At 43.1% G+C, this 27569-nt stretch overlaps 1 protein-coding gene across 1 annotated transcript in view; it reads left to right on the forward strand.

The window, feature by feature from the left end:
* The first annotated feature begins 2881 nt into the window (after positions 1–2881).
* The window catches only part of LOC109898144 (KN motif and ankyrin repeat domain-containing protein 4), a 96168-nt gene continuing 71480 nt past the window's right edge, over positions 2882–27569 (forward strand). Inside the window, exon 1 of the mRNA XM_020492967.2 lies at positions 2882–3105. The gene's annotated coding sequence lies outside the window, so the exon portion shown is untranslated. The remainder of the gene's footprint in view (positions 3106–27569) is intronic.

Consider the following 27569-nt stretch of genomic DNA (forward strand, 5'->3'; position numbering starts at 1 on the left):
GATTATATGTCACGCTGGAAGCGTGGGTAACACAAGTTGAGAGAAGTATATTTTATTTCCAGACAAAAATGTATTTTTCATTTATTCCAAGTATAGGGCAATCTGCAGTTGCTACGTCCATTTTTGGACTCATAAATGGGTAGGTTTTATTTACACAAATACATGTTCCACAATGGAGCACTTTGACGGTTTACAATAGAGAACACAATAGAGAACACTGAATAATAATAACACTGAGATAAACAAAAACATTTCAATCTGAACAACTACCCCTGTCAGGTTAAAAGCACAACTAATGACGGTATTCGACTTTTTCTGTAGCGCTCAGTGTTATATCTGGTGTGTGTTCACTACGCAGATTATGTCTCAAAACCTTTCTTAAATGGAAGCAAATGAAACTAAACGGGGAGGGACCTACCTGAATTTGTCCAATAGAAACTCTAGTTTTAGGTGCAAAATGCAACTTTTGGGACTAATGGTAGGCTAGCGGTTCAGAGCGTTGGGCCAGTAACCGAAAGGTTGCCGTTTCGAATCCCCGAGCTGACTAGATGAAAAATCTGTCTATGTGCCTTTGAACAAGGCAGTTAACTCTAATTACTTCCTGTAAGTGGCTCTGAATAAGAACATCTGCAAAATAATTTGTAAAAAGATATGTATATTGTGTTGACTGTTTTCCCGTAGTTGCCCACCCTCCATTGTCCTTACTCTGGATCTCTGATCCCTTGTAGGTCAGCTGGATATTTTTTTTTCGACCTCTGCAGCTTGAGAGCAAGTTTCAGACAAAGCTTCTCACGTCTCTGTTGCAATGAATGATATGTGGGCCGACACATTGATTCTTGAAAAATATATCTCATAAATGGATCTTAGCTTAACTGTACCCCCATTAGAACCCAACATATAAATTTGTTTTACTCCAACGTTTGTAACCAAAGTAAATGTAATGAACAAAACACTGTGGTCCTACAGCCTCAAAACATGGTTAAAACTATCATGTTGATATCATGGCGGGTCAGTCCTTGTATCCATACCTCTATGAATTTGAGAGTGGTAACATTTCTCCACACCCATCCCTAAGCTTTTTACCGAAACGGGGGCGGGAAGAACCCTTTGTTATTGTTTCACTGTGGATTGCCCCAGTAGCCCTTTTTCTGCAGTCAAATTACCTAGTGGCCTCGTGGGTGGAATTGTATTCATATTTTGTATGTTTTCTACGTCAAACGGTTTAGTTATATATTTCAGTCTTCTGTGATGTATATAACGTGTAATATTGGGATGCAAACTCAAAATGTAACACATTTCAATTCTATATCTGACGTGATACAGGTGTCTTCTTTTGTTTAGGCCCAGGACCATGTGTCTGAGGTATCTACTTTGAAACAAAAGTATACTTGATTAAGGCTACCAAGAAACACTCTGTGTGACCCACTGCAGCAAAAGGTAGCATAATATTATATGCAAAAGTACAAAGAGAAGCATGTGTTGATCAGTGCAGATTCTTAATGAGCAAGAATTTGAAAAATATACCATACCACTGCATTCAAGGCAAATGATTGATTCAGTCAAACGAACAGATACTATCTAAGCAGCCAGGACCCAAACGATTATCCATCTTCTTGTTTAATGTAGGATATCATCTGGCCAAGATATACATGGACCACGGAGCCAGTGCATTTGTCAATACGGAGCAGATAATGCAATGCAGGGCATTAGAGCTGCTGCTGTGGTTCCTTGCTTGGTCAGCAAGCCGACGTTTCGATGGAGCTAAGCTGTGTTCTTGGCGAATCCATTCTGGTCGAGGCTGAGCTGAGCGATACGGAGTGATGTGATGCACCATAGCATGCGCATACTGTGGACCCAGGCTCCGGTACGTAACCTGATGGATTAGATTATTCATGCGTTTATTTATCCTATGCTCCTGTAGACTAGCCTACATAAAACATTAACGGATAAGTTCAAACAAATATTACATTAGGTATTCCAGTCATTTAGCAGACGCTCTTATCCAGAGCGTCGTACAGGAGCAATTAGGGGTTAAGTGCTTTGCTCAAGGGCACATTGACAGATTTTTCACCTAGTCGTCTCAGGGATTCAAACCGGTAAACCTTTTGGTTACTGGCCCAGATAGCACGTGATTTTGACACTGTTGTGCAATAATTCACCACGATATAAGAGTATGTAATATAAGGCATGATGTTGTACACTATAGAACTATAATTATTCTATTTATTATAATTCTATGGTTGTAAATCTAGTCTGATGGTGGGCTATGTATGCTATTGAAGGAGATATAGCATGCTTGCTGATTCCAGGTCTGTGTTGGTGGGTGGGTGGTACAGCAGCTCAGAGCTCTGACATGGCTCCCCAGGGTAGCATCATTAGGGGAAATGCATGCAGGGGGAGACAAGGAGAGAGGGATAGAGCGATAAAACGATAGGGTAGTGCACTCCAAGAATGACAAGTATGTCCTGAAGCCTCCGAAATGAAACCCCCAGCACTGTTTTTCTAATTACAGTGGGCAGTGGGGCTTAGCATTACACCCCCCCCCCCCCTCCTTTCCCCATCAGACACACACATGTGCTACAGTGAGTGCTCAATCATACCCTCACAAACAGTAGGAGCCATGTAGGCTACAGGGTCAAGCTGCCCTGCTTTTTAAATCCCCCTCGTTGTTTTGCTTTTTCATCAGTGGGTTTAGTACCCTTTCAGTCTTAAAGCAGCCATGCCACACTGGCTCTTTGCAGTCCAGCTGAAGTCTGTATCTAACAGACACACAGCTGTGTGTGAGATCAGAACCTCAGCACTCTCATTGGTCCGGCGCTGAGGAAGTGGGTGTGTCCACACAAGCTAATCTGACCCCGTCAGAGCAGCAGTGCTGGTGTTGTGAAGTACTTTCCCTTCCTGTACATTCAGTCCTCTACATTCAATTCAATCATTCCTATGCCTCTGCTCCAGACGCTACAGGTAAGCGTGAGAGAAAGGCACAGAGAGAGAGACACACACACAGGGAGAGGAGAGACTGACTGAAGCAATGTGCTGGACTTGGACTTGAGTTCCCATCAACACTTCTGAAGCGGACAGCTGGGAAAATAAGAACCTGCCTTGGAGGTAAGAATATTGGAGAGATTCCTTGCTTCATTCATCTCCTTCTCCCACCCCTCTTCTTTCCTCTCTTCTGCTGGTCTCGGTCTGTTTCCTTAACTGCTACTATCTCAGTCCCCTCATTCCTCTCTTCTTCTTTTCTCCTCGCATTGTTTCTATCTCTGGTCCCCCCCCCCCCACTCTCCTTTCTTCCGGTTCTCTGATATCGTGTTTTATTCTCTCCTTGGGGTTTTCAGACTTTCTGAATGTGGTAATAGGATGCCGCCACACACACACACACACAGCGAGAGATTGAGTGCACACCGTGTAACTAGTATGGTCTGTCTTTATGGTCTATTAGAGATTTTTACCGTCGTTGTATTCCATATTCTATCCCGTTTGGCGGTTGGCCGCGCTGTTTTAGTTTACAGTCCTGCTGGGCTGGCTAATGTCTTACAGCTGGCACTTCTCTCAGCCAACCAGCCTGACACAGTCACACATGTAGCCATACAGGGCAGTGGGGATGGAGCGGGAGAGGGAAAGAGAGATGGGGGGGGGGGGGGAGCGAGAGAAATGTAGATGGAGAGAGGTAGGTGAAGATGAATGGAAAGAGAGAAAGCGAGGGAAAGAGATGGAGAAAGAGAGAGCGAGAGCATTGCACCAGGCTGGGCTTTATCTTGAGGGCATCCTTTGCTTGGCTGCTCTTTTATAACCTGCATTTATTCACACAGCAAGGCTCTTTCCTCCTGTCTGGTTAGTGAGTCTGTGAGTGAGTGAATGCATCGTTCATTGTCATCTTCTCAGGCAAGGAACATTCAAGGCAAAACGTTTACATTTTCTCTGCTCTCGGCACGGGCTGCCTCTCTACCTTCGAATGGCAGAGTGATGCTGAGTTTGTGTTTGACATACATTTTAAAGTGAAAAATCTCAGCACCACTCTGTTACCGTGGAATTGCCCTACTGTTGTTGTTTCTGTGCATGTGGCTATTTTGGTCCATGTGTTCATATGTGTTTGTGTCTGTAGGCCTATTTATATTTGTCTGTAAGGTTGTTTTGGTTTATGTGTGCAGTGGTAAGGAAAAGTATGCGAACCCTTTGGAAATACCTGGATTTCTGCATAAATTGGTCATAAAATTTGATCTGATCTTCATCTCGGTCACAACAATAGACAAACACAGTCTGCTAAAACTAATAACACACAAACAATTACACGTTTTCATGTCTTTATTGAACACACAGTGTAAACATTCACAGTGCAGGGTGGAAAAGTACTATATGTGAAACCTTGGATTTAATAACTGGTTGACCCTCCTTTGGCAGCAATAACCTCAACCAAACGTTTTCTGTAGTTGAGGATCAGACCTGCACAATGGTCAAGAGGAATTTTAGACCATTCCTCTTTACAAAACTGTCAGTTCAGCAATATTCTTGGGATGTCTGGCGTGAACTGCTCTCTTGAGGTCATGCCACAGAATCTCAATTGAGTTGAGGTCAGGACTCTGACTGGGCCATTCTGTTGTCGATGTTTTGGGTTGTTGTCCTGAAGCATCACCCAACTTCTGTTGAGTCCCATGTCTTGATAAACTTGGGAATTCATTTTTCCGTCAATGATAGCAAGCTGTCCAGGCCCTGAGGCAGCCCCAAACCATGATGCTTCCTCCTCCATACTTTACAGTTGGGATGAGGTTTTGATGTTGGTATGCTGTGTGTTCCTTCCCAAACAACTCAACTGTAGTTTCATCTGTCCACAGAATATTTTGCCTGTCGCACTATGGGACATCCAGCTGCACTTTTGCAAACTTTACACGTGCAGAATTTTTTTTCGACAGCAGTGGATTCTTCCGTGATGTCCTCCCATGAACACCATTCGTGTTTAGTGTTTTATGCATTGTTGACTCGTCAACAGAGATGTTAGCATATTCCAGAGACTTCTTCTGTAAGTCTTTAGCTGACACTCTAGGATTCTTCTGTGCAGTGCTCTTGCAGTCATCTTTGTAGGACGGCCAGTCCTAGTGAGAGTAGCAACAGTGCTGAACTTTCTCCATTTATAGACAATTTGTCCTCCTGTGGACTGATGAACATCAAGGCTTTTAGAGATACTTTTGTAACTCTTTCCAGCTTTATGCAAGTCAACAATTCTTAATCGTAGGTCTTCTGGGATCTCTTTCGTTCGAGGCATGGTTCATATCAGGCAATGCTTCTTTTGAATAGCAAACGTAAATTTTGCGAGTGTTTTTTATAGGGCAAGGCAGCTCTAACCAACATCTCCAAACTCGTCTCAGTGATTGGACTGCAGGTTAGCTGACTCCTGACTCCAATTCGTTTTCGGAGAACTCATTATGCAGAAATCCAGGTAATTCCAAAATGGTTCACACACATTTTCTCTCCACTGTATGTAGAATGCGTTTTGCATTTCTGTTTGTTTGCGTGAGTATGGTGTTTATTGTAGTTTACCAGTGTGTGTGTGTCTGTTAATTTTTTCTTTGTGTGGTCACCGACAGGAAAGTTCTGTTCGTAGAACTCACTGCTTGTAACAGGAACTTCCAGGTTGACAGAAAGGAGAGCAGTCGTTGATAACATCAATCAAAAATCATTTTGGTTTAATTACAAGCTGCAACGGTGGAGACACCTTCAGCACCAGAAGTCAAGAAAATGAGAAGTCCCTTATACAGTATATAAATCACACGGCACCGAAGGTTCTGTAAATGCCAGCACGGGAGGCTTGTAGGAAGCCCCAATTACAGCTGTTACAGAATCACAGTGTCACAGATACATGATCGGTGTCCTCAAATCCAGTCTGGAGTCAAAATCTTTAACCATAACCTTCAACACTGGCAGACATTTGATGCTGGCAGTTAAACAGGTCAACAGAGGACCGTCAGTACATAGTCAAAACAGATCATTGTAGACGAACAAGTGAAAACGACTTCATTCAATTTCAGTTTTTTTTTTTTTTATCTATGGGATGACGTTGAATCAGTATGGAAATCCATCAACATAAGGGCCTTGCGTATTTTTTCCACCCAACTTTTAACATAAATCCCAATGCATGGTGAATTCTTTTGTTGATTTCGCTTTACAATTCACATTAGCTGACAACTCCCAAAAAATGTAAGTCAAAACTAGATGTTGAATGTCCGTGTCTGCGTCTTCCCGCATTGCAATTTAGTTTATTACGTATCAACAGTAAATTAAATACAGGAAAATAAATAGTCAAACACTAGTAGAACACCGGGCCTTTACCAGCCCTGTATTAGTGGACAGATATAGCCGTCTGTAGCGTGGGCCTCATTTTATTTTACCGTACCCTTGGTGGGAAGCTTCGTATACATGGTGCTTGTGTTTGTCCTATAACATTCCTATCTTACACACACCTGGACTCGTGGAGGTGCATGGTTGCCTGTGTGTGCCCTATCACTGTTGGCCAAGCGCCTAACACCTCCAGATGGTTCACATTCTCCAGACTCTGGCTCCCGCTGAATATTACTGTAGCTCCCACTGAGACATATATCAACCTGTAGCATGGTATGTGCGTGTGTGCGTGTGTGTGTGTGTGTGTAGGGATTTCAAATTGTTTCATCTTCACAGGATGACTAGAAAAAAAAACATTTTCTCTCCTTCCACTTACTAGCTCCAGTAGGGCTAAGGAGATTGAATGCCTCTTAATGCCTGCTTGTCTCGCTTCGGGGAGTCAAGCAGCCCAAAACCCCTGGGCGTCAATCATCAAGGCAGGCAGACAGGCAGGCAGGGAGAGAGGCAGAGAAAAAGCCTCCCAGGAATTTCAGAGAAAGTACAGATCATAACTAAGAAAAAATGCCTTGGGATAGTAATGGGTTAATAATGAGATAGTACGACTTCATATAGATGTCCTTAGATGTTGTTGTGGCTTTGTATCATGTTATTGTGCTGGTGTTCTTCCGATAAGGCCCAAAGTTGTTACTGACCATGTTATCGAACTGTGAACACCTTTGGGCCTGGAGTTTTCCTGACCACATGACATGACTTGGTCCTAATTCCTGATGGCACGCTATGTTCCTCCTGTCATTGTTGGAGGCAGTGGGGTTGTGCTCCATCAGGGCTGTTGTCCGGCTGAGCTCACGGTTCTAGCTGTCCTCTATTATGTTCCTTCATAGTAAGTCTGGGAATCATACCTTCCGTGCTCTGCACTGCTCTGAGGCACTCACCCCAGGCACATCTGCTAGAGGGATTTTAGCCCTGTCTCGCATTGGACTGTACTCTACCAATGTAGAATAGCATTGCAAGGCTACATTGTCACTAGCTTGCCTTGCAGTGTGCACTATACTCTAATAATAGAGATTAGCAGCCCAACATTGCCACTGGAGCAACAATAGCAACACAGAGCTCTAGTACCAGTACATTTCCCTCTCAGGAGACTGAAAAGATGTGGCATGGTTCCCCAGATCCTCAAGTTTCTACTGCTGCACCATCGAGAGCATCCTGACCTGTTGTATCACCGCCTGGTATGGCAAATGCTTGGCATCTGACCGTAAGGCGCTACAGAGGGTAGTGCGAACGGGGCCAAGCTTCCTGCCATCCAGGACCTATATAATAGGCGGTGTCAGAGGAAAGCCCATAAAATTGTCAGAGACTCCAGGACTCCAAGTTATAGACTGTTTTCTCAGCTACTGCACGGCAAGCGGTACCGGATCGCTAAATCTAGGACCAAAAGGCTCCTCAACAGCTTCTACCTCCAAGCCATAAGACTGCTGAACAATTCATAAAATCGCCACCATTGACCCCCCCCCCCCCCTTTTTTTTGTACACTCGCTGATTTGATTTAGCTGTCCAGTGCATTCGGAAAGTATTCAGACCCATTGACTTTTTCTAAATTTTGTTACATTACAGCCTTATTCTAAAATCTATATTAAATTGAATGTTTTCATCATCAATCTAGACACAATAAATACCCTGTAAAAGACAAAGCAAAAACAGTTTTTTAGAAATTTAAAAAAATATTAAAACAGTAATTCTTTATTTACATAAGTATTCAGACTCTTTGCTATGAGACTCGAAATGGAGCTCAGGTGCAGTTTCCATTGATCCTCCTTGAGATGTTTCTACAACTTGATTGGAGTCCACCTGTGGCAAATTAAATTGATTGGACATGATTTGGAAAGGCACACATCTGTCTATATAAGTTCCCACAGTTGACAGTGCATGTCAGAGCAAAAACCAAGGCATGAGGTCGAAGGAATTGTCCATAGAGCTCCGAGACAGGATTGTGTCGAGGCACAGATCTGGGGAAAGGTACCAAAACATTCCTGCAGCATTGGAGGTCCCCATAAACACAGTGGCTTCCATCATTCTTAAATGGAAGAAGTTTGGAATCACCAAGATTCTTCCTAGAGCTGACCGGCCAGCCGAACTGAGCAATCGGGGGAGAAGGGCCTTGGTCAGGGAGTTGACCAAGAACCCGATTGTCACTCTAACAGAGCTCCAGCGTTTCTCTGTGGAGATGGGAGAAGCTTCCAGAAGGACAACCATCTCTGCAGCACTCCACCAATCAGGCCTTTATGGTAGAGTGGTAAGATGGAAGCCACTCCTCAGTAAAAGACACATGACGGCCCGCTTGGCGTTTGCCAAAAGGCGCCTAAAGACTCTCAGACCATGAGAAACAAGATTCTCTGGTCTGATGAAACTAAGATTTAACTTTTTGACCTGAATGCCAAGTGTCACGTCTGGAGGAAACCTGTTACCATCCCTACGGTGAAGCATGGTGGTGGAAGCATCATGCTGTGTGGATGTTTTTCAGCAGCAGGGACTGGGAGACTAGTCAGGATGTAGGGAAAGATGAATGGGAGCAAAGTACAGGGAGATCCTTGATGAAAACCTGCTCTAGCGCACTCAGGACCTCAGACTGGGGCAAAGGTTCACCTTCCAACAGGACAACGACCCTAAGCACACAGCCAAGACAATGCAGGAGTGGTTTTGGGTAGCCCGGGCAGAGCCTGGACTTGAACAGGATAGAACATCTCTTGTCAGACATGAAAATAGCTATGCAACGACGCTCCCCATCCAACCTGACAGAGCTTGAGAGGATCTGCAGAGAGGAATGGGAGAAACTCCCCAAATACAGGTGTGCCAAGCTTGTAGCATCATACCCAAGAAGACTCGGGCTGTAATCGCTGCCAAAAGTTATTCAAGAAACAACTGAGTAAAGGGTCTGATTACTTATGTAACTGTGATGTTTTCTTTTCTTTTTTATAAATTAGCAAAAATGTCAGAACCTGTTTTTCTTCGTCATGGGGTATTGTGTGTAGAATGATGAGGGGGAAAAAAACTATTTAATACATTTTAAAATAAGGCTGTAACATAACAAAGTGTGACAAAACTCAAGGAATAATTTCTGAATGCACTGTATATTGTCTTCTTTGTGGATAGGCTCCGTAGTGGGTGTGTGAGTTGGAAATGTCAGCTGGGCAAGGGTCACCGTAGTTTGGCAAGGGTTAAAGCATTTCCAGGGGGAAATGAGGGATAGACGAATGGACGAGGGCATGCGGGTGATTGCTTGTCCTTTGTTTCCTGCCTGGGTAGGAAATTTCTCAGAGAGTGGACTGAGGAACAATGGATGAGCTCACTTTAAAGTTGGCCCCCAGAGTCTTAATACTGATCTATAATTGGTTCCTATTAGCGGACAGGAAAAAACAAGCCGTGAGAGGACTGCGGAATGGCCATGGGACTGTGATTTTCTTAGTGGAACCCTCCAAGACCAACTTCCTGTTGGAATCTCCTGTTGGAGCTGGAGGAGACCACTCCCTGCAGCTGTAGCCACTAGGACAGTGTTAAGTGTGTATTGTGTTTGAAGGGTCCAGTGTGTGTCTGAGCACTTGTGTGTGTATTTGGCTGTGCGACTATAGTCCCTTGGGACCCGGGGTCTGCCCTGACAGTTGACTGGAGTGTGAGGTGTTCAGAGGAGAGGTGTTCCTCTCCCCGGAAAGACCTGCTGCCAGAAGCACTGATCCTATGGGGGCACAATACAAGAACAAAGATAGATCAGCTTTAATATTGCAGATAGATTGTGGCTCCCATCAATGTAATTGTCTGCATCATTTCCAAGCCCCCATATACACTACCGTTCAAAAGTTTGGGGTCACTTAGAAATGTCCTTGTTTTTGAAAGAAAAGCACATTTCTATATCCGGTGTCTGTGTTCTTTTGCCCATCTTAATCTTTTATTTTTATTGGCCAGTCTGAGATATGGCTTTTTCTTTGGGATGCTGGACTTCTAGACAGAGTTGCAGAGTCGCCTCTTCACTGCACTGTTGAGACTGGTGTTTTGCGGATACTATTTAATGAAGCTGCCAGTTGAGAACTTTTGAGGCGTCTGTTTCTCAAACTAGACACTCTAATGTACTTGTCCACCGGGGCCTCACACTCCTTTTTCTATTCTGGTCAGAGCCAGTTTGCGCTGTTCTGTGAAGGGTTGCGTTGTACAAGATCTTCAGTTTCTTAGAAATTTCTCGCATGGAATAGCCTTCATTTCTCAGAACAAGAATAGACTGATGAGTTTCAGAAGAAAGTTATTTGTTTCTGGCCATTTTGAGCCTGTAATCGAACCCACAAATGCTGATGCTCCAGATACTCAACTAGTCTAAAGAAGGCCAGTTTTATTCCCTCTTTAATCAGCACAACAGTTTTCAGCTGTGCTAACATAGTTGCAAAATGATAAATTAGCCTTTTAAAATAATGAACTTGGATTAGCTAACACAACGTGACATTGGAACACAGGAGTGATGGTGGCTCTGTATGCCTCTGTATGCCATAAAAAAATCTGCCGTTTCCAGCTACAATAGTCATTTACAACATTAACAATGTCTACACTGTATTTCTGATCAATTTGATGATATTTTAATGGACAAAATAATAGCTTTTTATTCAAAAACAAGTACATTTCTAAGTGACACCAAACTTTTGAAAGTTACTGTATATATTTGTAAATATACAGTACCAGTCAAAAGTTTGGACACAGCTACTCATTCAAGGGTTTTTTCTTTATTTTTACTATTTTCTACATTGTACAAAACTACAAGAAAACACGTATGGAAACATGTAGTAACCAAAAAAGTGTTAAACAAATCAAAATATATAAAAATATAATTTGAGATTCTTCAAAGTAGCCACCCTTTGCCTTGATGACAGCTTTGCACACTCTTGGCATTCTCTCAACCAACTTCATGAGGTAGTCACCTGGAATACATTTCAATTAATAGGTGAGCCTCGTTAACAGTACATTTTTGGAATTTCTTTCCTTCTTAATGCATTTGAGCCAATCACCTGTGTTGTGACAAGGTAGGGGTGGTATACAGAAGATAGCCCTAGTTGGCAAGAACAGCTCAAATAAGCATAGATAAATGACAGTCCCATCATTACTTTCAAGAACTTTGAAAGTTTCTTAAAGTGCAGTCGCAAAACCATCAAGTGCTATGATGAAACTGGCTCTCATGAGGACCACCACAGGAAAGGAAGACCTATAGTTACCTCTGCTGCAGAGGATAAGTTCATTAGAGTTACCAGCCTCAGAATAAGCTATTAACTGCCCCTCAGATTGCAGCCCAAATAAATGCTTCAGAGTTCAAGTAACAGACCCATCTCAACATCAACTGCTCAGTGGAGGCTACGTGAATCAGGCCTTCATGATCGAATTGCTGCAAAGAAACCACTACTAAAGGACACCAATTAGAAGAATGGACTTGCTTGGTCCAATAAATACAAGCAATGGACATTAGACCTTTGGTCTGATGAGTCCAAATTTGCGATTTTTGGTTCCAACCGCCGTGTGAGACGCAAAGTAGGTGAACGGATGATCTCCGTATGTGTAGTTCTCACTGTGAAGCATGGAAGAGGAGGTGTGGTGGTGTTTTGCTGATGACACTGTCTGCGATTTATTTAGAATTCAAGGCACACTTAACCAGCATGGCTACCACACCACAGCATTCTGCAGCGATAGGCCATCTCATCTGGTTTGTGCTTAGTAGGACTATCATTTGTTTTTCAGCACAACAATCACCCGAAACACACATCCAGGCTGTGTAAGGACTATTTGACCAAGAAGGAGAGTGATGGAGTGCTGCATCAGATTACAACAATTGCCTGACCTCTACCCAATTGGTTTGGGATGAGTTGGACCGCATAGTGAATGAAAAGCAGCCAACAGGTGCTCAGCATATGTGGGAACTCCTTCAAGACTGTTGGAAAATCATTCCTCATGAAGCTGGTTGAGAGAATGCCAAGAGTGTGCAAAGCTGTCATCAAGGCAAAGGGTGGCTACTTTGAATAATCTAAAAAAATGAACCCATTTTTGGTTAATACATGATTTCAAAGTTGTGATGTCTTCACTATTATTTTACAATGTAGAAAATAGTATAATAAAGAAAAACCCTTGAATGAGTAGGTATTTCAACTTTTGATTTGTACTCCATATTTTTTTATATACACTTGAAGTTGGAAGTTTACATATGCCTTAGCCAAATACATTTAAACTCAGTTTTTCACAATTCCTGACATTTAATCTTAGTAAAAATTCCCTGTCTTAGGTCAGTTAGGATCACCACTTAATTTTACGAATGTGAAATGTTAGAATAATAGTAGAGAGAATGATTTATTTAAGCTTTTATTTCTTTCATCACATTCCCAGTTGGTCAGAAGTTTACAATTTCTCAATTACCATTTGGTAGCATTGCCTTTAAATTGTTTAACTTGGGTCAAACGTTTCGGGTAGCCTTCCACATGCATCCCACAATAAGTTGGGTGAATTGTGGCCCATTCCTCCTGACAGAGCTGGTGGAACTGAGTCAGGTTGTAGGCCTCCTTGCTCGCACACTCTTTTTCAGTTCTGCCCGCAAATTTTCTATAAGATTGAGGTCAGGGCTTTGTGATGGCCACTCCAATACCTTGACTTTGTTGTCCTTAAAACGTATTAATGCTAAGGGGCAGTATTTTGACGTCCGGATGAAAACCATGCCCAAAGTAAACTGCCTGTTGCTCAGGCCCAGAAGCTAGGACATCGACATGTAATTGGTAGGTATGGATGGAAAACACTCTAAAGTTTCTAAAACTGTTAAAATAATGTCTGTGAGTATAACATAACTGATTTGACAGGTGAAACCCCGAGTACAAACCATCCAGGGAAAGCCAATTTATTAGGAACCTGGTTGCAGTTCCTATGGCTTCCACTAGATGTCACCAATCATTAGAAATTGGTTGATGTTTTTCTTTTGAGAAATGAAGAAGTAGTGCTGTTCTTTGTATGTGTCACTCTGAAGGTCCCTAATCTTTTGTTGCTTGTGAACAGGAGCGTGCTCCGTGTTATTTTTCTTCGGTATTGGAAACAGATTATCCCGTCTTAAATTTGATTGATTATTTACATTTTGGGATACCTGAGGTTGGATTAGGAACGTTGTTTGAAATGTTTGGACAAAGTCTACAGGTAACTTATTAGATACTTTGTAGTCATGTTGGGTGAGTTGGAACCTGTATATTTCTGAATCAAACACGCCAAATTGGGGATTTTGGGGATAAAAAGAAGGAATTTATCATACAAAACAACCATTCGTTATGTCACTGAGACATTTGGGATTGCAAAAAGAAGAAGATCTTCAAACGTAAGGCATTTATTATATTGTTATTTCTGACGTTTGTGTCGCACCTGCCTGGTTGAAAAAATGATTTTCATGTGTTTGTATGCAGGGCGCTGTCTCAGATAATCGCATGGTGTGATTTTGCCGTAAAGCCTTTTTTATAGCTGACACAGCGGCTGGATTAACAAGCAGTTAAGCTTCATTTTGATGTATTACACTTATATTTTCGTGGATGTTGAATATTGATATTTTTGTTGTTTGATTTTGGCGCACTGTATTTTCACTGGATGTTGTCAAATCTTGGCACCTGAAGGGATCACTAAGAGGTTTTAAGCCATTTTTATTTTAACTTTGGAAGTATGCTTTGGGTCATTGTCCATTTGGAAGACACATTTGCGACCAAGCTTTAACTTCCTGACTGATGTCTTGAGATGTTGTTTCAATATATCCACATAATTTCCCTACCTCATGATGCCATCTATTTTAAGTGCACCAGTCCATCCTTCAGCAAAGCACCCCCACAACATGATGCTGCCACCCCCGTAATTCATGGTTGGGATGGTGTTCTTCGGGTTGCAAGCCTCCCCCTTTTTCCTCCAATCATAACAATGATCATTATGGCCAAACAATTCTACTTTTGTTTCATCAGACCAGAGGACATTTCTCCAAAAAGTACGATCTTTGTCCCCATGTGCAGTTGCAAACCATAGTATGGCTTTTTATGGCGGTTTTGGAGCAGTGGTTTCTTGCTTGCTGAGCAGCCTTTCAGGTTATGTCAATATAGGACTCGTTTTACTGTGGATATAGATAATTTTGTACCTGTTTCCTCCAGTATCTTCACAAGGTCCTTTGCTGTTGTTCTAGGATTGATTTGCACTCATCTCTAAGAGACAGAATATGTTTCCTTCCTGAGCGGTATAATGGCTGCATGGTCCTATGGTGTTTATAGTTGTGTACTATTGTATGTACAGATGAACGTGGTACCTTCAGGCATTTGTAAATTGCTCCCAAGGATGAACCAGACTTTTGGAGTTCTTCAATTTTTTGTAGGTTTCTTTTGATTTTCCCATGATGTCAAGCAAAGAGGCACTGAGTTTGAAGGTAGGCCTTGAAATACATCCACAGGTACACCTTCAATTGAATCAAATGATGTCAATTAGCCTAACAGAAGCTTCTAAAGCCATGACATCATTTTTAAAATTTTCCTAGCTGTTTGAAGGCACAGTCAACTTAGTGTATGTAAACTTCTGACCCACAGGAATTGTGATACAGTGAGTTATAAGTGAAATAATCTGTCTATAAGCAATTGTTGGAAAAATGACGTGTCATGCACAAAGTAGATGTCCTATTCGACTTGCCATAACTATAGTTTGTTAACAAGACATTTGTGGAGTGGTTGAAAAACACATTTTAATGACTCCAACCTAAGTGTATGTAAACTTCCGACTTCAACTGTATGTTCCCCTTTACGGACACAGTATATTTTACAATAGTCGTCTTTTGTTTGTTATTAGTCCCATCCTTCAGCTCCACTCAACCCCTCCCATCTATCTCTGAACACCATCCATTTTTGATTTCTATTCATCACATATTTTTCAACTGCGCTGTGATGTGTTACAAAAGTTCTGAACCTTTCTATTCTTATTGATTCTACGTATTGTAAATATTGTATTGTATTGTATTATTATATTATTGATCGATTGACCATGACTTTTTAAATCACCCAGCAGTGCTATTTGCAGAGGGGGACATAACTTGTCTGGCGGGCATCTAAAGCACATTTTCCTACACAATCTAATATGGCCCTTCTAGTCTCTATTTAGAACAACAAAAGGTAAGCAAAAATGCCCACAGTCATTAAGCTAGGTAAGAGATTATTAAATATGTTTAAGTGGTTGATAAAATGGAACTAGGTCCATGGTAATTCAATAATCAATATAGTGTTGCCAACCTGAGCCGCCTTCACGCCCGACCCCAAATAGTCTAGTCAATAACTCAACTCTCTCCCCAACACAACTTCCTTCCCGTCTTTTTTTTTTTATCTCAAGGGAAAGGTTTGGAAAACAAAAGTTGAATGAAAACTACACATTAACACACAGAAACAGTACACCCTTAGTATTTATCATAGCATAGGCCTATTAGTTCTGTAAAGCTTGTTTTACTTCAGCACAATATAAATGGGTCACCCCCTCCTGATGCTAGGGGGTCCACGGCCCTGTAGCTCCCCAACCCAACACAGCCCATTCAGCTTTAGGATCTTAGTGAAACCTTCATGATTGGTTTCAGGTGTGTTAGGCCAAGCCCAGAGCCCCATGGCCAGGCCCAGACCCCCATGGCCAGGACTGAGCAGCCCAGCAGCTAGGGATTGCCTATATCTCCTCTGGCGTGGGCATGTTTTCAATACAGACTCCTTTTGTCATACAGTATTCCATATAAGGCATCCAAATCTTATGAAAGTTACACAGTATACCCTTAATCTTAAATCAAATCGAGTGGTACTGTACTTAACTTGACATTTCTTCCATACATTGTGGGAGAATAACCAACCTTCTAATTAATGGAAATGCATTTATGAGCCACTATAAATGTTAGGTTAAACAGTTTCTTCTCATAGCCGTCTCTAGTATCAACCTTTCTAAGCAATCAAAAACAGGGAGAGGAGAATCTGTAGACATGCTGAGATAAAAGAACATAATCTTTGCCAGAATTCAGCCAGCCTTCACAAGACCATAACATATTCAAATATGTCCACTTTTGTGCTTTATACCTCCACCAGAATAATACAATTTCTGAGTGCATGATATTCAGTTTCACCGGCATATAGTACGTTCTATGGATGGCCCTAAACTGCAGTAATTTATGTCTGAGATTATATGAACATGACTGGACATTCTAACATATCTGTATCCATTCATCATCATCAATAGCGTCTTCGTCCCATTTTTGTTTTACATGTTTTGTGTTATCGGGAAAAGAGTGTATCAATCATTGATACAGTTTGGAAATGAACATTGGAGGTTTGTCAGACTGCCTTAAAAAGCATATGGCTTGTCCAGTGTTTGCTGGATAGGGAGAATAAAGTGTTGTATCTGCATGTCACGTCTACTCCCGCTCCTCCCCTCCAGCGTTCGACGTCGCCGGTACTCTAACCACTGGTACTGGGATCCATCATTACGCACACCTGGTATCAATCAATGCGTGTACCTGCACGTCAACATCAGGCACACCTGGACTCCATTACCTCACTTATTAACCCCACCTATATCTGTCACTCCCTTAGGTTCTTTCCCAGTCAGTATTGTTTAGGTGATTCATGTCTATACGCTGCTTGTGTTTATTCTATTGTTCGACGTTTCATTTCTTATTCATCTCACCACCTGCACTTGCTTTCCCGATTCCCAGGGTATACATTGCACTGCAAGAACTCACCTCCGTCACAGACTCATCTTCCCTGGCTGCCTGACTCTGCTGAGACCCCTGTCACCATCTGATCATCCTAGAATTAGGCAAGACAAAGAATTACCTTGGTGTACATTTATACATTATATTACCCAAGAACATAATAAATGGTTAAAAAATGTAAATCAACATTATTTTCAGATCCCAGACTGTTGTCCTGTAGCTACTGTAGGCCCACCCATCAATTCAAGATGGAACTTTGTATCATTCACTGATATTGTTAAAACTTCTTTGGGACTGGGGGGCAGCTTTGGGACTGGGGGGCAGCCGAGTAGCTTGGATGATTATGGTGCCCAGAGTAAACTGCCTGCTACTCAGGCCCAAAAGCTAGAATATGCATATAATTAGAAGATTTGGATAGAAAACACGCTGAAGTTTCTAAAACTGTTTGAATGATGTCTGTGAGTATAACATAACTCATATGGCAGGCAAAAACCTGAGAATAAATCCAACCAGGAAATGGGAAATCTGAGGTTTGTAGGTTTTGAAGTCTTTGCTTATCCAATATACAGTGCCTATGGGGTCATATTGCACTTCCTAAGGCTTCCACTAGATGTCAACAGTGTTTAGAAGCTTGTTTCAGGCTTCTACCGTGAAGGGGGGGCGAATAAGAGCTGTTTGAATCAGGGGTCTGGCAGAATGCCATGAGCTAAGTCAGGTGCTCGGCCGTGAGAGTTGGCTGCGTTCCAGACAAAGGAATTGTCTGGTTGAAACATTATTGAAGATTTATGATAAAACCATCCTAAAGATTGATTCTATACATCGTTTGACATGTTTCTAGGAACTAATATTACTTTTTGGACTTTTCGTCTAAACTAAACGCTCGCGCATTATGCATCTGGATTACTGGGCTAAACATGCAAACAAAAAGGAGGTATTTGTACATAAATGATGGACTTTGAAGACTGGTCTTTCCTGGCTGTTTGACCCTGCTGGGACCCATGTCACCATCGGATCCTGCTAAGATAGGATGAGCATATTGTTGTGTACTGACTGCATCCCACGGGATGCCTGCGAGACCTGCAGGTCCCGACAGATCATTGCGGCGCAGTCACTACAGATTATTTGGAAACGGTCTTCTTTCTGCTTTGTGTGTGTTAGCCTACCTATTGTATTTAAAGCACACATTTGTTCACATTATTCACACACTCAGAATTCGCTGCTTCAACTTCAGTAGCCTACCTCTCCTGGTTGGGCGTGAGAGTTCAAGTGCGCCTAGTGTGTGTGGTCTCACTGAAATAGAGTAGGCTGCCTACATGGGCGGAGAATCACATGGTAGTTCACTTGAATATGAAATTAACTTAAATATGATTAGACTGTAGTTTACTACAGTGTCTGTAAATTAATATTGATAGTGAAAAGAAGCGGAGGGCGCTCAACCAACTTGAGTCTAAGTTAAAAAACATGTTTTAATCATGATTGAATAGGAAAAGGCACAAGGATAGGTTAGCGCACATAGGTTAGGCTACTCTGGTGACCATAGGTTAGGCTACTAGGGTGAGCGAGCGTTGTGCCTTTTCATTTTCAATTAGTATTGAAGCCAGTTGTCTCTGGCTGCCAATCATCCTCCTAAAAACTAGGCTATATCCTATAGGACTATGCAAAACGTGTCACTGTCATAATTGTTGCTGTTTCCGGTTCAGTAGCCATACCTGTGAGATCAGGTGTGCATGTGGTCTCAGTTAAATAGAGTAGGCTATAGCCTATGTAGAGAAGCACGGGACACTTATATTTGAAAGGAAATGTATTTCCTAAATAGGCCTATGATTAGACTATAGTTTACTACATTGCCTAGAAATAGGCCTAAATATTGGTCACCCATATTTCTCCATCTGAAAATCTTCCCACTCCTAAAATTGCTCAAGAGAATGTGCAAGTTTCTCCAACTGTTCTCTCTTCAAACTACATTCAGCATATTGATTGATATGGACCTGTGATACAATGTAAGGGCCATGTGAGAATCTCTTGGGACAAGTTCTTGCGGTACCGGGTGGGAGTCGGATTGAAAACCAGCAGATGTGGGCGGGAGCGGAATGAAGAAATCGGTTGGGGCAGGGGGCAGACCTCTACTGTGCACCATGACACTGAAGCCTGTAACTTTAGAGCTGTTTATTACTGTGTATGACTGTTTATTACAGTATTACTGTATGTGAAAAGTAGGGAATTAGTTAGGAAAACAGATCAATAACGTGACATACTGACTAATATAACTCACATTGCGCTGAAAAAACATCAGAATATCAATCTTCAATCGTTTGGCCGATGGTTTCATCGTTTGATTCAGGTCTAGTTTGATTGAGGCAAAAATAATAGCTAATATAAGCCAACTTTTGGCCAGCATCTCTAACGGTACATTAACTGGCGAAAGCTTGCCAAGTTCATTTACTTCTGAAACATGACAAAACAAAGTCCATACAAACAACTGCTGTTAGATAGTAATAATAGCCACCTTATATCGCTACCTGACAGATAACTAGAGGCTAGAGCTGACCTGGTTGTGGTAGCTACTCACTAGCATAGCTTATAAATATACCTGAGTCGAGAGGAGATTAAACATTAGCTAACATTACATGCCAGTTACAATACTAGCTCAGCACTGCAAATAAACACTTGTTTTTTTTCTGTTAAGTTAAACAGCAGTTACCTTGCCAGCTACACCAGTCAACTAAAGAGTAGCCAGTTTCTGTTCCTTTTACAACTCGGTGAAAGAGTGCAACGCGTACACTGAACTATGCTCAACTCTCCCGTGCTGGTCCAGCCAGCCTTCCAGAAACGTTGCCTTCACACAACCTGTCAGCCCGCTCTGTGGTGTCCGCGTGGTCCTAAATCCATTCATATAAACACTCCAAACAGCCTTGGAGGTGTCTGCATGGTCTTAAATCACACTTTTGCCTTGTTTTGTATCACATTCCAATGATACAACTGGGAGGGACATAAATATATATTTCAGAATGTGAGGGGACATGTCCCCGTCTCCAGTGAAAGTTGCGCCCCTATGGGAAACTGTCGACCACAGCTATGTGAGAGAGTAGAAGAGGCTATATTTACCACTGTGGCTTTTTAGGACAATAGTGAGTTTGAGTAGTTTGGCTGGGTCTATGCTTGTTTTCCACTTTCTTACATTCAGTCATTTTGGATTTCATTCAGTCATTCTTCTGGGTATCACTCCTTCTCCCTCTGTCTCCTCTCCTTTGACTCTCTGTCTCACTGATCTCCTCCCTCTCTTCCCTCCTCCACCACTCCTCTATCGCAATAGGTCAAAGGGGTATGTGGAGGCCCCTGTAGTGTCCTTGTGGTGAGTGATAGTGTTGATGTCTTCGGGTAATTAAAGCTGTAAAACATAACATGCTCCACTTCACTACTTCTGCTGTTCTCTCGGGACAACAGAACCATGCACATGCATTTCTAATCTGATGACTTGCTAACTAATAAAAGTTTTATCTCTCCCATCCGCAACTATAGAGGAAACTTGAGTTTATTGCCCTTTCTCTCATGCGTCCTCTGCAGTGGCTTTGGGTGATAATTGTGTTCTGAGGGCCTAAACATATGCCTACCAATCCTCTGAGAATCCAATGAGAGATGTGAGAGGAGACGAAGAAGAGCAGAGATAGAGTAGGACTTGAGCAGAGAAAGAGGGAAGGGAGAAGATGAAAGAGAGATACTGGTGGGGTTTAACTATTTACCATCTTTCAGATTCTCCCACTCTGCGAAGACACTGCAAACGGTTCGTAGGGAGCAGATTGCTAGAATGTGGATAAGCTGAAGCTGGGCAGTAGATCAACAGATGGGGCCGTGTTTGGCTGCCATATATCAGGTCCTCTCTCTCTCTGTGTGTGAAGGCAAGCCAGCCGGGCCCAGGCATGGAGGATAGCCAGTCACTCAGTGGGTATACTATGTACTGTAAGTAGTGATGTAGTGTACACACAGGCACAGAGAGCCATGGAAAAGGGAGAGTGAATCCAGTTGGGAGTAGACCAGACCACACACACAAGTTTGAATTGTTATTAGTCATACATACTGTACATGGTATACACTGTACAATTAAACATTTACTTGCAGGTTCCTTCTCAACAATGCAACAACAATAAAAAACAAGAAAGATTAGAATATGAGCTTAAAGTAAATGGCTCAGTAGAATAGAATGAACGTTTTATCATGAGTCTAATAGAGGAAGGCTCAATTTATAGTCCAATATTTACGCATGTATCAGAAAAAGGGAGATTGACGGGATAATTGTGCAGTATTAGCAATAATAAATAACATTCTGGTAGCAGGAATTGTAATGTGTGTGTAGCATGGATTGTGCTTCCAGCTCCAACAGTGCAGTAATAATACCTAGAAATACAATACGCACAAATGAAAATAAACTAAATTGTGAAATATCAGAACGAGATATATCAGAATGACCTGGCCTCCACAATAACCCGACCGCAACCCAATTGAGATGGTGTGGGATGGGTTGGACTGCATAGTGAAGAAAAAGCAGCCAACAAGTGTTCAGCATATGTGGGAACTCCTTCAAGACTGTTGGAAAATCATTCCTCATGAAGCTGGTTGAGAGAATGCCAAGAGTGTGCAAAGCTGTCATCAAGGCAAAGGGTGGCTACTTTGAAGAATCTCAAATATAAAACACATTTAGATTTTTTAACAGTGACAAAGGTTCAGGGCAGGGCACTTGGCGGGGCTGGCTAGTGGTGACTGTTTAACAGTCTGATGACCTGGAGATAGAAGCTGTTTATCAATCTCTTGGTACCAGCTTTGATGCACCTGCACTGCATCAGCCTTCTAGATGGTAGTGGGGCGAGCAGGCCATAGGTCAGGTGGTCCTTGATGATCTTCTTGGCCTTTCTGTGACTCCTGGTGCTGTAGATGTCCTGGAGGGCAGGCAGTATGCCTCCGATGATCCATTGTCCTGACCACACCACATTTTGGAGAGCATTGCAGTTGCGAAACGGTGCAATTGCCATACCAGGTGGAGATACAGCCCAACAGGATGCTCTCAATGGTGCATCTGTAGAATTTCAGGGCCAAGCCACATTTCTTCAGCCTCCTGAGGTTAAAGAGGCGCTGTTGCACCTTCGTCACCACACTGTCTGTGTTAAGGGACCATTTCAGATCATCAGTGACATGCACGCCAAAGAACTTGACGCTTTAGACCCTCTCCACTCCCCGTCAATTTGGATGGGGGCGTGCTCTCCCTGCTGTCTCCTGTAGTCCATTATCAGCTCCTTTGTTTTGTTGAAGTTGAGGGAGAGGTTATTTTCCTGGCACCACTTCACCAGAGCTCTCACCTCTTCTCTGTAGGCTGTCTCGTCATTGTTGGTAAGCAGGCCTACCACCGTTGTGTCGTCAGCAAACTTGATGATTATGTTGGAGACGTGCGTGGCCAGCCAGTCACGGGTGAACAGAGAGTACAGGATGGGGGCTGAGCACGCACCCCTGTGGGGCACACGTGTTGTTGCCTACTTTCCCCTCTTGGGATCGGCCCATCAGGAAGTCCAGGACCTAGTTGCACATGGAGAGGTTCAGAACCAGGGCCCTGAGCTTAGTGATGAGCTTGAAGAGAACTATGGTGTTGAAGGCTGAGCTGCAGTCGATGAACAGCATTCTTACATAGGAATTTCTCTTGTCCAGATGGGAGAGGGCAGTGAGCAGAGAAATTTTGATTGTGTCATCCGTGAATCTGTTGGGGTGGTATGCGAATTCCCTAGGTTGATGGGTAAGGTGGAGGAGATATGGTCTGTAAATAGCCTTTCAAAACACTTCATGATGGCAGAAGTGAGTGCTACGGGGCAATAGTCTTTTAGTTCAGTTACCTTCGCTTTCTTGGGTACAGGAACAATGGTGGACATCTTGAAGCAAGTGGGGACAACAGACTGGGATATGGAGAGATTGAATACATGTATATCTGTAAACACTCCAGCCAGCTGGTCTGCACATGCTCTGAGAATGCGACTTGGGATGCCGTCTCGGCCGGCAGCCTTGCGAGGGTAAACATGCTTAAATTACTTAATGATGTTGGCCATTGAGAATGAGAGCACGCAGTCTTCATGAGCTGGGGGCCTGCGTCAGCGGCTTGATGTTGATTTCCTCGAAGCGGGAAAAGAAGGTGTTTAGCTTATCCGGGAGCAAGCAGTCCGTGTCCATGACTTGGTTCACTATCCCTTTATAATACGTTATTGTCTGGAGTCCCTGCCACATACATCTTTTGTCTAAGCCATTGAATTGTGACTCCACTTTGTCCCTGTACTGGTATATTTGTGTATTTGATTTCGCTACGGAGGTCAATGCTGGTCTTTTTGTACACGTCCATGTTCCCAGTCACCTTGCCATGATTAAATACAGTGGTTCGTGCTTTCAGTTTTGCGCAAATGTTGCCATCTGTCCACAGGTTTTGGTTTGGATATGTTCTAATCAACAGAGTGGGAACAACATCCTCTATGCACTTCCTGATGAACCCAGTCACCAAGTCAGTGTATAGGTCAATGCAATTCTCAGAGGCAACCCGGAACATTCCCCAGTTTGCATGATAAAAACAATCTTGAAGCATAGATTCTGATGAGTTAGACCAACATTGAACAGTCCTTACCACGGGTACTACCTGTTTAAGTGTTTGCCTATAGGAGGTGGAGTAGCAGAATTGAGGCGTGATCTGATTTGCAGAAGGGAGGGTGGGGTATGGCCTTGTAGCCATCCCGGAAGGGGGTGTAACAATGATCCAGAGTTCGTGATGTGCATGTAGCACAGGAGATGTATTGATAGAATTTTGTTAGCGTTCCCCAGCTACAATAAATGTTGCCTCAGGATATGCGGTTTCCAGTTTGGACATAGTTCAATGTAGATCCTCGAGAGCCGCCACGTTGTCGGGTTGAGGGGGGGATGTATATACGGCAGTGACTATGACCGAAGAAAATTATCTCGGGAGGTATTGCGGTCGGTATTTGATGGTGAGGTATTCCAGATCAAGAGAGCAAAAGGACGTGAGTTCCTGTACCACAATCAAACCATGTCCACCTGATGGAGGGAGAACCCTGCTGGCTGAATGGATGGGGACAATATATCCAGAGAGAGACATGACTCTGTAAAACAGAGTATGTTAGTCGCTGATATCTCTCTGTAAGGAGATCCTTGCCCGGAGCTCATCTACTTTATTCTCCAGAGACTGAATGTAATGTACATGGAAGCAGTGGATGGTATGCACGCCGCCTGAGTCTGACTAGGGCCCCACTTCTTCTTCTCCGGTGTTGGCATGTTGATCCAGGTCAGGGAGGTCAAATTTCTGCTGGAATGTCTGGTGAATGACCACAGATCTAATGTCCAAAAGTAATTTTCGTCTGTACGTAATAATACAAGAATCGTTCTGGGCAAATAATGTCATAAATAACACACACACACAAAAAAACACTGCAAAGTTGGCTAGGAGCTGGAAACACAGTGAACATGTCTATCGGCACCATCTCGTTGTGTGTGTGTGTGTGTGTGTGTGTGTGTGTGTGTGTGTGTGTGTGTGTGTGTGTGTGTGTGTGTGTGTGTGTGTGTGTGTGTGTGTGTGTGTGTGTGTGTGTGTGCGCGCGCATGCGCGTAAGTGCGAAGAGTCAGTGCAGGTGGTCAGTCCCATTCAAATGTTGAGCAGTCTGATGGCTTGTAGAGCCTGTTAGTAACAGACCTCATGCTCTGATACCGTCTGCCCCACGGTAAGGGAGGGAACAAACTTGATGACGGGGTTGGTGTCGTGGCAAAGCCACGCAATCACGGGTAAACAGGGAGTACAGAAGACGGCTGAGAAACACACCTGAGGGGCCCCTGTGTTAAGAGTCGGTGTAGAGGTGTCGTCGCCAATCCTCACAGCCTGTGGTCTGTCTGTCAGGAAGTCCAGGATCCAGTTGCAGAGGGTAGTGTGCAGACCCAGGGCTCTGAGCTTGGTGACGGACTTGAGGGGGAACAATAGTGTTGAATGCTGGACTGTAGTCAATGAACATCATTTATACATAGGTGTTCCAAACACACACACACAGTCCCGTGGAGCTGAGATGCAACAGCAGTACAGGTGTTCTATAGCTTAAGAAGGACTTCCGCATCATACCACAGTCAGCTCCCTGAGTAACAACACTGCTGCAGCATGGCTAAACCAACTGAAGCACAGTGTGGTGTGGACGGGAGAGACATTATGGCCTGCGAGAGTGACTGGTCGATGTGTGTGCGCGAGTGTGTACACCTGTACTGCTGCCGCACCTCAGCTCCACGGGACTGGCTGGTCTGTGTGTGTGCATGCGTGTGTGTGCATTAGTCAGAGTGTGTGTTTGCCCTCTACTTACGTCTATTTATTGAGGCCTGCACTCTCCCTGTCTCTAACATTTCTCTCTCCCGTAAGCCGTTAAGTGTGTATGTGTATGCGTGCGTGTGTGAATCATTTTAAGAGCTCTGTTTCGACCTCTTCAAGCTGTTAAAATAGTGAGTGAACATTCAATCGAGCAATTTGTGCTCTCCTTATTTCATATCCGTTGCAGAGAGAGACCACATACACAATATAGGTATGCATAAATTGTGTCTTTATGGTCACAATAGACAATGTTGTATTTATAAGAAGCTCCATGGAGTGGTGTTTTCATGTAGCTATTTATTAATCCAAATATTGGTGTGTGTTGCTCTGTCTCTGTTCTCCCCAGATACAGCGATAGAGGGAAGAGGTGGATAGGATCATACGCAGCCAATATGAGATCTCAGAGAAAGGGGGTGGGACAGAAAGAGATATATGTACGTGTATATATATATATATATATAGAGAGAGAGAGAGAGAGCGGAGAGAGACAGGAAGAGATAAAAAGGAGAGAGAGAGGGGGGGGGGGAAGAGAGAGAGAGAGAGAGAGAGAATATTGCATCTGGGAATATGGTGGCAGAGGTCAGTGTGCGGAGAGAAAGATAGAGAGTGAAACGTAAATGATCATGAAAACGCTTCCTCACACTGATGCCCCATGGTAAGCCAGCCCTGCTGTTGGTTGTTTTGAGGGGTCAGAGGTCAGCTATGGGTCCTATAGGTGTTCAATCACATCCAAACTTATTTAAACCTCTGTTCATTATCATTACTCCCAACCATACCTGAGCCCCGCACCATTTGGACCTAACCCTAAACCTGTCTCTCCTGAGGGTTGGATAACCTGATCCACACTGCCAGCAGTACAGCATTGTGTTGTGGCACAGATATGAAAGTGGTCACTAATGCTCAGTTGTTGTTGTTGTTACAGATGATTTAGGAATCCTCTGCATTGTCTACTGTGGCTGGCTGGCTTATACGCCTCTTCAGTCTTTCTCTCTCTATGGATGATCAGTCTGGCTGTCGGCCACAAATACAGATTATGTCCAAATCATATTGCTCTGGACTGTCAGCGAATATGAAGCGCATAACAACCCAATTTGTCGGCTGAACAGTGGAGCAGATGGCTACTGATTATTGTCTCATTGTGCCAGTTTGGTTCCTTTGACTTCTACATCTGGAGACATGACACATCGATATCGGTTTCACTGAAACCTTTACTGCAGTTAACTTACCTCCTCCCTATGGGCTGACTCGTTGTTGTTGGTTATCAGGCCTACAAATGTGATGTCGTCTTCAAAGTTGGCGATGGAGTTGGTGTCGTGCAATGCCACGCAGCTGTGGGTGAACAGGGAGTACAGCAGAGGGCTGGGGAAGAAACACCCCGGGGTCCCCTGTGTTAAGGGTCAGTGTGGAGGAGGTGTTGTTGCCAATCCTCACAGCATGAATTGCCTCAATGGGATGCTACAGTTTGATATTTATTTGTTGTTTCGACTGTGACCAATGCTCCATCATGGCCGTCCAGTTCTGTATCGTAAACAGATACCAAGAGAAAAAGTATATTCTGGAGTCGTATCATTCTATCAGCCAGCGTTGTCTGTGATTCTGCTGCTGTGGATTTAAAGGTTTGAGCTGTAATCATCGACCAGGAATGCCTCACCAAGCGGGCCTCACACCAACACTGACGCTAACAGATGGGCAGTAAATGGGTTGTGAGAAAGGGTGTTCTTCAATGAGGCACTTTCTCTTCACTGCGTTAACAGGAGGTTATTTTGGTCTTAAATGCACTCTGTCTCCCTTTTTCCTTCTAATTCTAAACCTCTACTTTCCTTCTAATTCTGAACCTCTACTTTTCCTTCTAATTCTGAAGCTCTACTTTTTCCTTCTGATTCTGAACCTCTACTTTTTCCTTCTGATTCCGAACCTCTACTTTTTCCTTCTAATTCTGAAGCTCTACTTTTTCATTCTAATCCTGAACCTCTACTTTTTCCTTCTAATTCTAAACCTCTACTTTTTCATTCTAATCCTGAACCTCTACTTTTTCCTTCTAATTCTAAACCTCTACTTTTCCTTCTAATTCTAAACCTCAACTTTTTCCTTCTAATACTGAACCTCAACTTTTCC

This window comes from Oncorhynchus kisutch, linkage group LG10 (assembly GCF_002021735.2).
Source record: "Oncorhynchus kisutch isolate 150728-3 linkage group LG10, Okis_V2, whole genome shotgun sequence".
Lineage (NCBI taxonomy): Eukaryota > Metazoa > Chordata > Actinopteri > Salmoniformes > Salmonidae > Oncorhynchus > Oncorhynchus kisutch.